Below are 13009 nucleotides of genomic sequence, written 5' to 3' on the forward strand. Positions count from 1 at the left end.
CAAAAAAACGTCTTCCAATACCCAAGGTTATATATGACGCAAGTGCTTATTATGACTCGTAGACTGAAGACTATTTCATCTCAAAACAGGCACATTCAGGTGTTTTGTAAGGGTGGTGTGTTGAAATAGAAGATGGATATCTTCTGATTTACTACTCACAAATTTTTAGATTAATATGAAAGAAAGCCAGTCTGACAATTATAACTAAGATTTACAAAAACTGTAAATGTTATACAGATTTTCAAGAGGTTTGTGCTGCATCATTAGACAAATGGAGCCTTAAACAGAGAACAGAAAAAAGTATCACCTTTAGGAAATTGTAACTACATGAAATTGAAGCACATCCTCTCCAAATTCTGTGGGGAAGGTAAAGCATCCTAAAGTTGCTGTATTTATACTGATAAATTATGGCTATCTATTTAAACTAGGGTTTTAATTAGACACAGTGTGCACATAAGAAATGCAAAATTAAAAAAAAAAATCAAACTAAATTTTAATAACGATCCTGCAGATACCATATCAGAAAGTTTCAGCCTTCCATTTGGATCACTTGAGGCCTTTTTTTTTAATTTTCTTTGTCTATAGTTGCACAGTAATTTTTTTCCATATGATAATGCTGCTCTCCAAGCCAGTCTAAATGAAACAGCCAAACCTGAGGACATGCATTACCATCTAAACATCCTCATAACAACCCCAGTATTCCCATGCTCTCTGCACCTGCTGGGTTTTTTATCATGCCTGGAAACAATGAGTTTAGAGAGAAGGTTGCCTCATGTCACATGCAACAGCAGCACATCTGTCCGCAGCTTTCCCCTTTCTCTGTGCCTGCAGTATTCTGTGGAATTTCACTGAAAAACCCAGTGAAAAACACAGTTTTCCAAACTGTGCTGTCCTCTCCGTGGCCTTCTGCTGGTATGCACAGAGATCCAGAGCACCAGAGTCTATTGCTAGGCCCTGCTACCTCACCAGTGCCAACCTCTCTTCCTTTGGACTGCTCTAATCACATCTCATTTCAAGCCACAAAGCTGCTTGAGATCCCAAGGACACTGGAAACAACAGAACCTGTTAGGTATAAGCAGTTAATTAACTTCTGTTGAACTGAACCAAAAATCAATTTGCTACCATTTCTTTATGGCATCTAAAGATGCTACACATTTATTAACTTATTGCACTACTTTTTCATTTGATATTTCCACATCTGTATTAATAAGTTGACCCACTAAATAGAATTTGGCCACATATACAGATATTGGACACGTATACAGATATATTATGAATTAATTAACCTTCAGTTGCTACTTAATTAGCCAGTGATAACATTTCTCATTTCACATTAAAAGCTTGCTGGCTACTTTCACACCCCTGATTCTCACATGCATTGCTGAGATGCACAGCTGCTTTATAGCAAATCAAAGCACACCAAGATACAGCTGACACAAATCACAGTGGATCTTTTTTGCAACATCCAGGACTGAAAAGCAAATAACTAATTAGAAAGAACAGCCTTATTTAATTACCTAATAATAAACTCCCTTGCTCGTTAAACACATTACATATATTGTAACAGCTGGCATACTGAAGTATCTGATAAGGGAAAACCTGCCTATAGTACTGTTGGTAATTTAGGGAAAGCTAGATAAATGGGATTTTTTTTATAGTAGTACTAATTTAAAACACCATCTACAGGTCCAACAGTGGAGGACTTAAACTATACTGCAACAATATCAAGGCTGGGTGAAGAAAGTAAGAGTAACCATCTCTTAGGCCAGCCCTGAGTGATGCAGAAGACCAGTTTACTGCTGCAGGATACAGGAACAACCCTAGAGGGCTGCTGCCCCAAAACCAAAATGAGATGCTATCAGCTTAGGACAAAACAGCATATGGTTCTTACATAAAGCACAGTCACCTTTATTTCCAGGACAGTATTCCTTTTTCTCCTTCAAGTGGCTGTCTAAAGAAAAAATGCCTCAAGAAACCCAGCAGCAGGGATGGTAACTGCAAACCTCCTCCTTCCAGATGAGCACTCCCCACAGACTACAGCGTGTTAAATCTTCTCTCGCTCTCTCTTACTGCCTGCAGAATTTCTGTGGTGCTGTCTATACAACAGCCAGCTTCACTGAGGGGTGTCACCTTCCCCACCTATCATCCAGCAGCCTTTCACTGCCTTGCACACCCATAAGACCTAAATCTGCATTCCTAGTGGAAATTTCCTCCTCCCTAAAGAAAAAGAAGTCATGGTGAGCATACCAATGACTCAGTAAGATAAATTTGCTATTTGAAGAGTGAATATGGAAAATATCATGAAAACTAGGCTCAAGAAGCAAGCAGAGGCTAAAGGTAAGGGAGAATAGCTTTAGGCAGTCCTTTGCCACATGTATGCCCGACACCATTACTATCATTAAATGGCTAGTGCTGCAAACATCAGCTCAAATGAAGGTGGAGCTTTACATGTTTGATTGCAAATCCCAAACCCCAGCTTCTTTGTGGTTAACTGAGTTTTAAGGATTTCCCCTTGTCTGCATGCTCTAAGAACCTCTTCCATGTGGGAGGGCTCATGGGTCTCTCTCTTTCTTCACTCTAGTACTAGGCTACCTGTTTTTAAAAAACTTGTAGGAACCTCACCATCCTTGAGAGTATGATCTCTGTCAAATTTGGCTGAAACTGGCCAGTGGGTTTACAAATTAGCAGGGGAGGAGGGAAAGAGAAGCAGACTGACTGTGTAAGCCTCATTTCCTCAAGAATCCAGGCTAAAAACAATTATAGCCAGAAGGTTCAATTAAAGGAGACTCATAGACATTTGCTGCACTTCAAACATAAACTGGTTCATGCATACTAATCAGTTAACACAGCTCTCACTGAAGGAACCAGAGTTTTGCAGCAAATTAATATTTATATTGATTTAAACCAAGAACTGTGGAAGGATGGAATTTCAACAGCATCAACATGTTCAGCATGAAGCACACAATCACCCTCACATTCCTTCATACTAACACTAATTTACGTACATGATAAGATGCTCACAGTATCTCCACAGCAATATCCACACACCTCCAACACTGCACATGCAAAACCCATGCCTGCATTTTTAGTGATGCTGACACACATGGTATGACCAGTGCTTTGAAGCACAATGTGAGGCAAAATGCATGCGGGGAACAGCCTGTATTTTCATGACATCCATTATTATCCACTAGTTAGAAAAATTACCATTAAGATACTGTTGGAAAAGGAAATGTCCTTCTCTCTTTTGTATCTGAAATCAACAAACTACATGCATATTTGATAGCACTTGACAGATGTTCATGTGTTCACATCTGCAAATGAAGTAAGGAAGAATTGTACTTCAGAGGAACAAGACTTCCTTGTTGTAAATTTCATGGTTTTTTCAAATGCATATTCTGGTTAATTTCTAGCTTTAAAATCTTCATAAAGCAGTAGTAAGGGTTGGTATTTAATTTAGATTTGCAAAAGGTTGTCCATCTTTTTATTTTTAACAGGCTGAATTCACTGCCATAACATTCCTAGAGAGGTTTTCTTTTTCATAGATTTACCTTTCTCATAGGTAGGAAAAAATGAGTCCAGTTACATGGGTCACAATCATTTCAAACCAAGGAATTTACATTAGCTGTTCATGTTACTAAGGGTGAATTCTAAATTACCCATTAGTTCATTCCCTTCCTGGTCTCCACAAGGGCATTCTTCCACTACAGAAGACAGGCTTCTCTGAGCCTGGCCTATATCCCAGCTTTTTTCTTAGCCAGATCATCACTATGGCAAATGCACTGTCCACCTTTTTACCCAAAGCAGCTCACACCAGAGTTTCCAGTTAGTAAAAGAGCTAACACTGCCTCTCAAGAAGGGCTTCACTCTGTTACCACAGAGAAGCCAGCAGGAGCACTTGGAGCACCCTGGGATATTCTGGACTGTAGCATGGTGCCAACAAAGGCGACACACTTCTCTGATAAACCACTGAAAAGCCATCAAGAGTATCCAGGGCATCTCAAAGAGAATCAGATGCCTCTGATCAGGCAGCTCAATCAAGCCCAAAGACTCACATTCTATCCTCAGCAAATAAATATATATTAATTTTAAAGTGATGGCCTAATCTAGCAAATGATCCTTGAAATAACTTCCAATCATGATACATCTCCTGACCTTTATATTTTATATCTAGCTTAAAAAGTTGGCTTTTGTTGTGTGTTTTACTCAGTTGGGGCTGAAGGCTAGGGGCCTGTTTGATAACAGTCAGTGAGGCTTGGTTCAATGTCTGACATGCTGGATTTTATTTTTTGGCTCACTGTGAACCAACAGAGAAGGTCCCAGCAACTCAGCTGGCTTTGAATCACAGCTGGGCAGTTCTTATGGCCACTGCATACCTGTACAGAGGTAAGCTCCTCTCGTGACAAGATCTAAGATGGTAAACAAACTCATTCAGTCAGAGGCACAGCTTCACTGTGGAACGTTCAATGCCCAAACTGAATTTCAAGCTAGAGTAAATAAACTGGGGTTTTACAAAGTTTAGAAGTTGCCTGGCCTACTGGCCATGCAGGTGAGGTGGCAGCAGCACACCTGGTGGGCTGCTAGGCAAGGCCATCCCTGCAGCTGCCATGACACTGCACTTTGTAGATCTTCTCTCATTCAAACCAAGAAGTCCTGTGAGGAAGCAAGGGCTGAGAACTTGTAACACCTCAAGAGAAAGGGAAGATCTACAGTGCAGTGACTGCATCAGGTCACCTGTCAGTCAGGAGCATGGCATCAGTGCTGGGCTGTGAGCCTGCAGGGTGACAGCAGCCCAAGGGAGCAGGACACCTCCCTTGGGCCTCTGAGGCAGCAAGTACACACCAGGGTTTGCACCACAGCTGCTACATCCCTCATATGCTTTTCATACACAGTATTCCACTGATTCTCTACTTCTTTGTCTTTACTGCTTGATGATTTGATCTTTCCAAACATTAGGGCTTTCTGACTCTTGAGGCACTGCTCACATCCCCTTGTAACACAACTCATTAACAAAGCAGAGGAGAAGACAGTTTAATTTCACCATTATTAATTTCTTCTTTATTGTGGTCAAGACCTTCCAGGAATCTAATACTGCATGGCAGACCATGCCCACAGCCACAAGACAAACATCAAGGTCACAGAAAAGGGACACTTCTAATTGCCTTTTGCGTTTCAGTTGTGGGACTTATACCTCACAGCAGGTTTTCAGTGGTGTTCCAAAATCTCTAAAACCACAACAGTTTTCCTTTTATTGCAATACATTTCAAATGAAGTTCATCTCCTCAAAAAAAAAGTGCCAGTCCTCATATGAGGAGATAAGTTGGGAGAGGGCACAGCTGTCAAACAGACTTGCAAATAAACTCCCCAATTCTTCTTGTATTGATTTTTAAGATTTTAAATATCTTTCCAATGCTGGGGATGAATTGGGCCAATAGGAATACAGGTCTTGTTTCTGCTAGGCTTCTCCATCAGACAAGCACAACCTTGTCTTTTGTATTTTATGATGCAGTCAAAGTATAACAGCTTGGGAAGAAGAGCTGACGCCTGAGCTGAGCGAAAGCTACGTACACAAGGCCAAGGGAAAAAAAAAAGCACCTGGAATGAAAGAGGAGCCACCTGCCAGAAAAATAAAGGAGTAGGTGGGGAGACCTGGAGAGAGCAAGCCTGTGGGAACAGTGAGTGACCTGAGTTAATAGGGAGTGTGGGGGAGGAGTGGGCAGTGAGCAATTGCTCTTGTGTTCAAAATCCTAGTGATGGGATGAGTCAGAGACTCTGATTGAATTTTGCCTTCACTACACCCACAAACTGGTTATTATAAGGCTTAGGGGAGCACGGATCTGTGCAGCAACAAAATCTACACAGTGAATTGATGGGTATATGAAACACCCCGGAGTGCCTGCAAATCTGAAGCACATCTGGCAAACACCATGCCCTTTCATACTAGGTTTCCTGTGGCCATAACTAATCTGCCTTGCTGCTCTTCTTCGCCTAATAAGATTTAGACTGATAACCGAGTCGCAGCTGCATCTGATGTGAAGGGGTATGGCACAGCACCTGGAAATGCTCTTTGCAAGTCTCTTCTGGAAGGAGAAAGCTGGAAGAGTTTGCTCAACCCAGCAAGACCAGTGCCCGGGAACTACTACATACTCCTTTAGTCCTTCAGGATAACACACTTCAGTGACAACAGATTTGTACTACCTCCCTCAGTGACTGTTCTTTAATTGCTTTTGCTTTCAACCATTTCTGCTTCTCATGCTCATCCTTGTCCCCAGGCCAGGTGACCTGCTCAGCCAGCTCTAACGCACTGAAACCAGCAGTGGAAAGAGCACTGGTAACAGCCCCTCATTCACATCTGGAAACTGCACTGGTAACACCCCCATGCTCACACTGGAAACAGCACTGGTAACACCCCCTTGTTCTCATCAGGTGGCCCTAAGAGGCCAGAGGATGACAGGCTGTTGTGACACATCTGCTGGTGAAAAGTGTCTGCTCTGACCACGGGGAGGCTTTGCCACTGAACCGCACCGCTGGGAAGAGAGGCTGCCTGTGACTGCAGGGGGAAGGAAGGCCAGGGTAGCTCAGTACCCAACTGCATTCTCCTTTGAAAATGGAACTTATAACAAAGTGTGCAGTTTTAAAGTCTGGCAGCTCAGGTGGTGACAGGTGATAGCAGTGACAGCCAGGACAGCTTCGTGTTCTTGGTGCTGCTGCTGAGAAGACAAATGAGGAAACAAAACAAGGCCTTGGAGGGGACACACAGCTTCTGAAGCAGGCTATGTAATGAACTTCAACTGGTTCATCTTCTCTGCTCTTCATAGCCTTGGTCTGAAGCCAGAGACTTGGGCAGCAGGTTAAGACTTGCTCCTCTGAGCAGACTTGATGGCTAGTGGCCCTCTACCACAGAGGTCAGCCCTTGGCTTGGCTCTAGCAGTTCACCGGGGCTCCTGCAGGTTAAGCACCACAGGTGGTTTGGATCAGCTGTGCCTCCAGACTTTCTTCTGAGGTAAATAAAAAATTTTCCTCTCAGCAGAGAGACAAACTCTAGCAAGGAACATGATGCCCTCTGCAGTGATCAACAGCCTTTTTAAAAAACAAGATTTAAAAAAAAATTAAAAAGCTAAACACCATGTAATACAACAGCTAAAGGCTTACTGCAATTTCTCTCTTAACCAATTTAAGTCAAGCTCATGAATTTTTAAGTGTGTCAGCCCAGCAGTTCAGCTACTTGGTTTTAATTTTACCTCCCTTTTAACTCTTTGAAGCCAGAAGAGCTGGCATGGAAACAGCTGCATGAATAGATATGAGGGAGACAAACAGGAAAAAGGAAGTACTAAAGGAACTTGTGCCTGCTGAGGACTACAGGGGAACATAGAGAGTTTTTATCAGAAACCAAACAAGAACAAGTGATTAAACAAACAAGGAATACTAAGAGTCCCTAAGCTCAGAGATAAAGAAGAGGTCTTCAAAAGAAAGCTTATCCGTTTTTAAAGCCCTTTTACCTCAATTTATGGAAGATGGTGCTGCCCAAATGTGTAGTTTCAACTTATATTTAATGCAGTTCTTCCCTTTTCTTTGGATCAACTCAAGTTGCATGGCTGCATGACCACCTGAACAGAGATAAAAATGGGGAGCTAGCTGTGATAGGCCTGGATGTAACCACCTCTTTTTAGCAGCTGCACACAGTTGCATGGATTTGGTATAAGATGAAATACACTATCAGGAAATAGAATGGCATAATTCCATGCAGCACTTTATTCTGAGTGCAAAAATTGCCATAGCCTGAAAAAGCAGGGCCTTTGGGAATTGTACCTGTCCTGAGAACAGCATTTTCACAAAGCAGATTTAAAACCTTCTCTCATAAGGCTTCCTTTGAACTCACCAGGGAGAAACATGCCCCTTCCAGAGTGAAGTCAGTGGAAACAAACCCACCCAGTTTCATCATGAGGACAATTCAGAGGAGAATCTCTTCTGTTTTCCAGTACAAGAACTGGGGACATCCACAAGATGGGGAGGTTTGAAAAGAACAACAGAAGTTGGTTTCCATATTGTACGTAATGAAGTTGTGGAGGAGGTTGCTGTGCATGCTGAATGTGAGCACAGTTAAAGAGCAGGACAAATCCAGTGGAAAGATGGTGACTGAGAGCTATTAGGTACAAGTATTCAATGTCCTTTGGAAGCACATCCCTAGGAGCCAGCAGAGTACTCCAGGAAGCCACTGCATGTTTACACACCACCTCCAAGACACCCATTACAGCCATTACTGGGTCACTGGGCTAAATGGGGCTTTGATCAGCCCCAGGGTGGCCATTGATATTCTGAACACAGAAGGAGCCCACAGAGTTAATTCAGTCAGAATTAACTCCACAGAATTAATAGTTATCTAAAACTGGCCTTGATTGGCACTTTCTCTTCAAGCCCACACTTTGCAGCAACTCAGACACATGAAAGCTTCTGCCAGGTAGTGTTCTCAGACTACCTAGAGATTATTGGACGTTTTACAAGAAAAAACAGAGGAGGGTGAAAAAGGAAGCTGTTCTGCAGGAAGAATGAGACCTGGATTCTGTATCCTCCATCTGAAAAATTACACCCTGCAAGTTCCACATCCCCAGAGCCCATAACTACTGAAAAGGGCAGCCTATTCCCTAACATCCTGCTGAAACTGGGTCACTGTGAAGCAAAGCAGGCAAAATTCATAGGCCCAGGAGGTATAAGCCACTCTATTGCCCAAGAGAAATTACTTTGCCCATTTCAGTCATTCTTTCCCACCAGCTGTGGGCACAGTCCTTGAACTCACCTTGTCTTTGAACTCTGTCACACCACATAACCAAATGATGGACAAAAATTCAGCCAGCTAGGACACTATAAACACTCATTTAAATGCTTTCTAGTATAGACAAAACTAGCTAATCCCCTTTCCATGCTCATCTATAGTGTGTTCAGAATGCTTCACCTGCCAAGTGTGAGCAGGTACCACTTACTTCAAATTGTGAAATGATCCTGAGTTCCTGACATTTGTAAAACATTCAGAGACCCACAAAAGAATTACAGGAAGACAAATTACTACCTATAGCCTCCCAACTCAAAGCTCATTCTGGTACAAACACCCTGCTCACTTTATAAAGCCTTTTCCCCCCTTTTTCTGAATAAAGCTGAGGCCATCTTAAGAAGATTATTTTCAGTTCCAGATCTTTTAACATAGTGGATGTCCTAAAATTTCTTTTCTTTTGTTTTCCCAGCAACCTTTTAACTTGGTAAACAAGCCTGTGCACAGCTTTCAGTTACTTTTTATTCTGTGGTGCCAAATGAGACCAGATAGACATATTCTTAAAAAGCTTTCATGAAAATGCAGATGACCAGTTCACAACAGTCTGCTCTCTCAATAAATAGAAGAGTTTGAAGTGTTTAGGCATTCTGAAAAACTGAAAAAGTTATCAGGAGCCCTAAAGAAGCTTTTGCTTCCTTGTTACCACCATAAAACTTGCAATAACAGTATCTTCACGATACCACCCCTGTTACCTCTATTAACTCAGACAACATATCCTTCAGGTAGCTGACCTGCAGAAAGGGTATAAATCTGAGTCAAGAAATGACACCAGGACTGAAAATTCAGACTTGCCTGCAACATAAGAGTTAACTCTAAGCTAAATGCACATGATTGTATTTTCTTATCTGCCAAACTTTCCCCTTTTCCCCCTCCTAAACATCACCATTCATTTTATTGTGTTTTTTAAAAAATTATTCCAATTCAGATACAGCAAAGTGTTGCATGTTCTTGTCCTCACACATTATATTATATATTAGTATTCATTTGAAAGGATTTTGTTCTTTACTACTAACAGGACAAGGAAGTCTTGAAAACAGACTTGCTTATAGTGTTCAACTTGGAGGGATCTAAATGTGATATACTAAATGTTGTACATGCACGTTATTCAATTCTAAATTAAGCTACTTCAGCCCAGGGAGAAGTATAAAATCATAAATGAAGCAGTTTCTGAAATTCAATCTTTTGTGTTAAACAGGTCACTTCACTTCAGAGACCTTCCAAAGGCATCCAAAGGGGAGCCTGTGAGGGCTCCAAAAAGGTTTCAGGATAGTTATGGCAGCAGACAAGGCTCTGGCAGGGCTTCCTCTGCCCCTTTATCTTCCCACCCTCCATCAGGACTCAGGACCCTGCCAGGACAGGTCCCCTTCATTCACCTCAAGCACAGTGAACCAGATTAGCCCAGAGTCACTTTCATCCTCACATTAAGCTCACCAAGGTCACTTGCCCAGTACAGTTTTGGGTGAGTTTGCGTGGCCACACTGGTGACCCAGTCATGTGGGGCTTCTCCTGGCTGGAGCCTCATTGCTGACAGCAGCGTTGTGGCCACCTAATGTGCACACATCTATGCACCATCCATGTGGTGCACAGGGATGATGCACCCCCATTCTCCTAAAACCCCACAAATGCCCTGCTCAGAACAGAGCAGACTCTGTCCTTCACCAAAGAGGGAGAAACAAATGCTGAGCTGCCTCTCAGAAGCACATACAGCAGAACCTGGCTTGAAACCAGCAGGTTTCTGGCCTGACTCTGACCCAGGCTCATTAGTCTTTAGCTATTTCTGTCTAGCCTGGAGCATCTCACAGATGAAGGATATTCAGAGCTCAGACAGTCTTCCACAGTGAGCATTTTGGCTCCTCAAAGCTGTAATCAGTCCAATGGGTTGCTATTGCAACTTTTGATGGGTTTAAAGTCAAGTATTGCAAGAATAGGTATTGGGAGCCAAAAATGCCTTCTCAGTTAAAAGTAAGCAAGGTACACTAAATTTTGTTGACCTTTTACTTGGCACCACTGGAACTACAAATATACTTCTTTAACACAGGATAATTTGGATTATGATGCAATTATTTTACTCCAGAAGGCCAGCCTAAGGCCACAGCACTGTCACTGGCAGAAGGGATCCAGTGCTCTGCTGGTGCCATGTAGCCCTTTTCTCTTCTGCAGCAACTACAGCAACAACTTATGTTTCCAACCTGGTACGCTGCACAATCACAAAGAGAGCAGTGAGAGCACAAAGGAGGGCATGGTGTGACTTAGAGGCAAGTGTCCCTGGCTGGGATTACATCCTTTGGTCCCAAAGCCAGCTTTTGCTAGCTGAGAAAAATCCTGAAACAATAGGAAAGTCTGTGTGAAGGTGCCTCTGGTCCCACAGTCACAGGACAGTTGCAGTTGAAAAGGTCCTCTGGATGTCATCTGGTCTAACCCCTGCTCCACCAGGGTCACCTAGAGACAACTGCCTGAGGACTGTATCTTAGACAGTTTTTGAGATCTTCAAGGATGGAGACTCCACAACTCTCTGGGCAACCTGTGCCAGTGCTCAGTCACCCTCACAGTGAAAAGGTGTTCTCTGATGTTCAGAGGGATCCTCCTGTGGTTCAGGTTGTGCCCATTGCCTCCAGCCCTGTCACTGGGCAGCCCTGAGCAGAGCCTGGCTCTGTCCTCTTTGCACCCTCCCTGCAGGTGTTTATACACATTGATGGGATCCCCTGAGCCTTCTCCAGGCTGCGCAGTGCCAGTTTTCTGAGACTTTCCTTATGAGAGGGATGCTTCAGTCTCTTCATCATCTTTGTGACCTTCCACTGGACTCTCTCCTGCAGCTTCATACTGGTGCTCTGGTAGTCTGATCCATCTGCCAGACACTGAAAGCATGCTCCCTTGTCTGCCCTGGAAATCTGGAAAGAAGATGGCATGCAGGGGAGCATATGTCCCTATCCAGAACAGGGACTCTTTTGATCAATCAGTGTGTAAAGGAAAGTCTGTCTCAGAGTCCTGTATCTTGTGTTTGACTGACTTCTAAGAGAGCAGCTGTAACTACCAGGCACCACCTAAATGTAACATAACTCCAGCACAGACTAAAAAAAAAATAAAATTGTCTTTTCTGGGTAGAAAGATGTTTATCCAGAGACTCAGCATAATTTATTTTTACAGCAGATATACCAGACCAAGACAGTCAAAAGGCTAAGTCTCCAGAGCTCTAGATGCTATGTAAATAAATGCTAAATAATTGCCTGCATTAAACTGTGGTTCAATGTTCAGCAAGGAAAACAGCTCTTGTTTTTCTTAAATTAAATTCTGATTTTATCTATAATTCTAGACTATTTTGCTTGTTCATTTACATGAAAAGTCATCCTACTTGTTAAGTGCCAAAGCCTTAGTCTCAAACTGTATGATTAACACCAGTACTTCCAAAAGCTACATACCAAATAGTTTTATGTGACTAACCTAAAGTCCCTCAGACAGCAATATAAGCATACTGGCCTAACCAGGCACACACATTCTTGCTGTGGAAATGTCAATTTACAAGCACTCTTCTGAATAACTGAGATAATGACTGTGAGGACACCAGAGAGCACAGCCCAGAGCCCTGCACTCACAATGGTCCCAAACAGCTTCTTGTGCACAGCAGCATCAGGTAACACATGGAAATGCACAACTCTAACTCAGAGCTGGTGGGAAGAAACCTGTGCCTCCACCTCTGCTGCTTCAGGCACAATCTGAATTCTTGCTATAATCCCATCTTTCTCAGCAGATGTAAGATGGAATGAGCATGCACAGTGCATGCTCTCTTCTGCATGAGAGAGGGTGATGACGGGCAGTGGCACAGAGCAGCACCAGTTCAGCCACCAGAGCTGGGCTGGAGTGGGCTGGCCCTTCAGGACAGATGTCCTCCCACACTAGGTGAAAACATGGCTACTTCCTTTAACTACATTTTTTTACAAGGTTTTGGATTTGTCTCCACTGAGCAATGATGCTGGTTGTCAGTAAATTATCCACTGTGATCCCTCAGGATTTCTCTTCACGGTATTATTAGCTTAGTCTGTGACTCCAGTTTTATTTGCAGGCAATAACCATCCTGAACAAAAGTCTCCAGCTTGAGTAGCTGGCAACTCCACTGAGGGTGCCCAGTAGTAGCAGGGAGAGTGATGCTGTCCTCAGGCATCAAGGACAGGTGCATCACTGCTTTGGCCA

The 13009-nt window shown here is 42.9% G+C and overlaps 1 protein-coding gene and 1 long non-coding RNA gene across 11 annotated transcripts in view; both read right to left on the reverse strand.

The window, feature by feature from the left end:
- MBNL2 (muscleblind like splicing regulator 2) overlaps positions 1-13009 on the reverse strand; it is a 106206-nt gene that overhangs the window by 53558 nt on the left and 39639 nt on the right. The gene's annotated exons all lie outside the window — the stretch shown is intronic.
- Positions 5031-7582, reverse strand: LOC135293824 (uncharacterized). Its single transcript, XR_010355918.1, has 2 exons — positions 7500-7582; positions 5031-6944 (listed from the first exon to the last, which is right to left on the reverse strand). It is a non-coding gene; the product is annotated as an uncharacterized LOC135293824 (long non-coding RNA).

The sequence above is a fragment of the Passer domesticus genome, chromosome 2 (assembly GCF_036417665.1).
Source record: "Passer domesticus isolate bPasDom1 chromosome 2, bPasDom1.hap1, whole genome shotgun sequence".
Lineage (NCBI taxonomy): Eukaryota > Metazoa > Chordata > Aves > Passeriformes > Passeridae > Passer > Passer domesticus.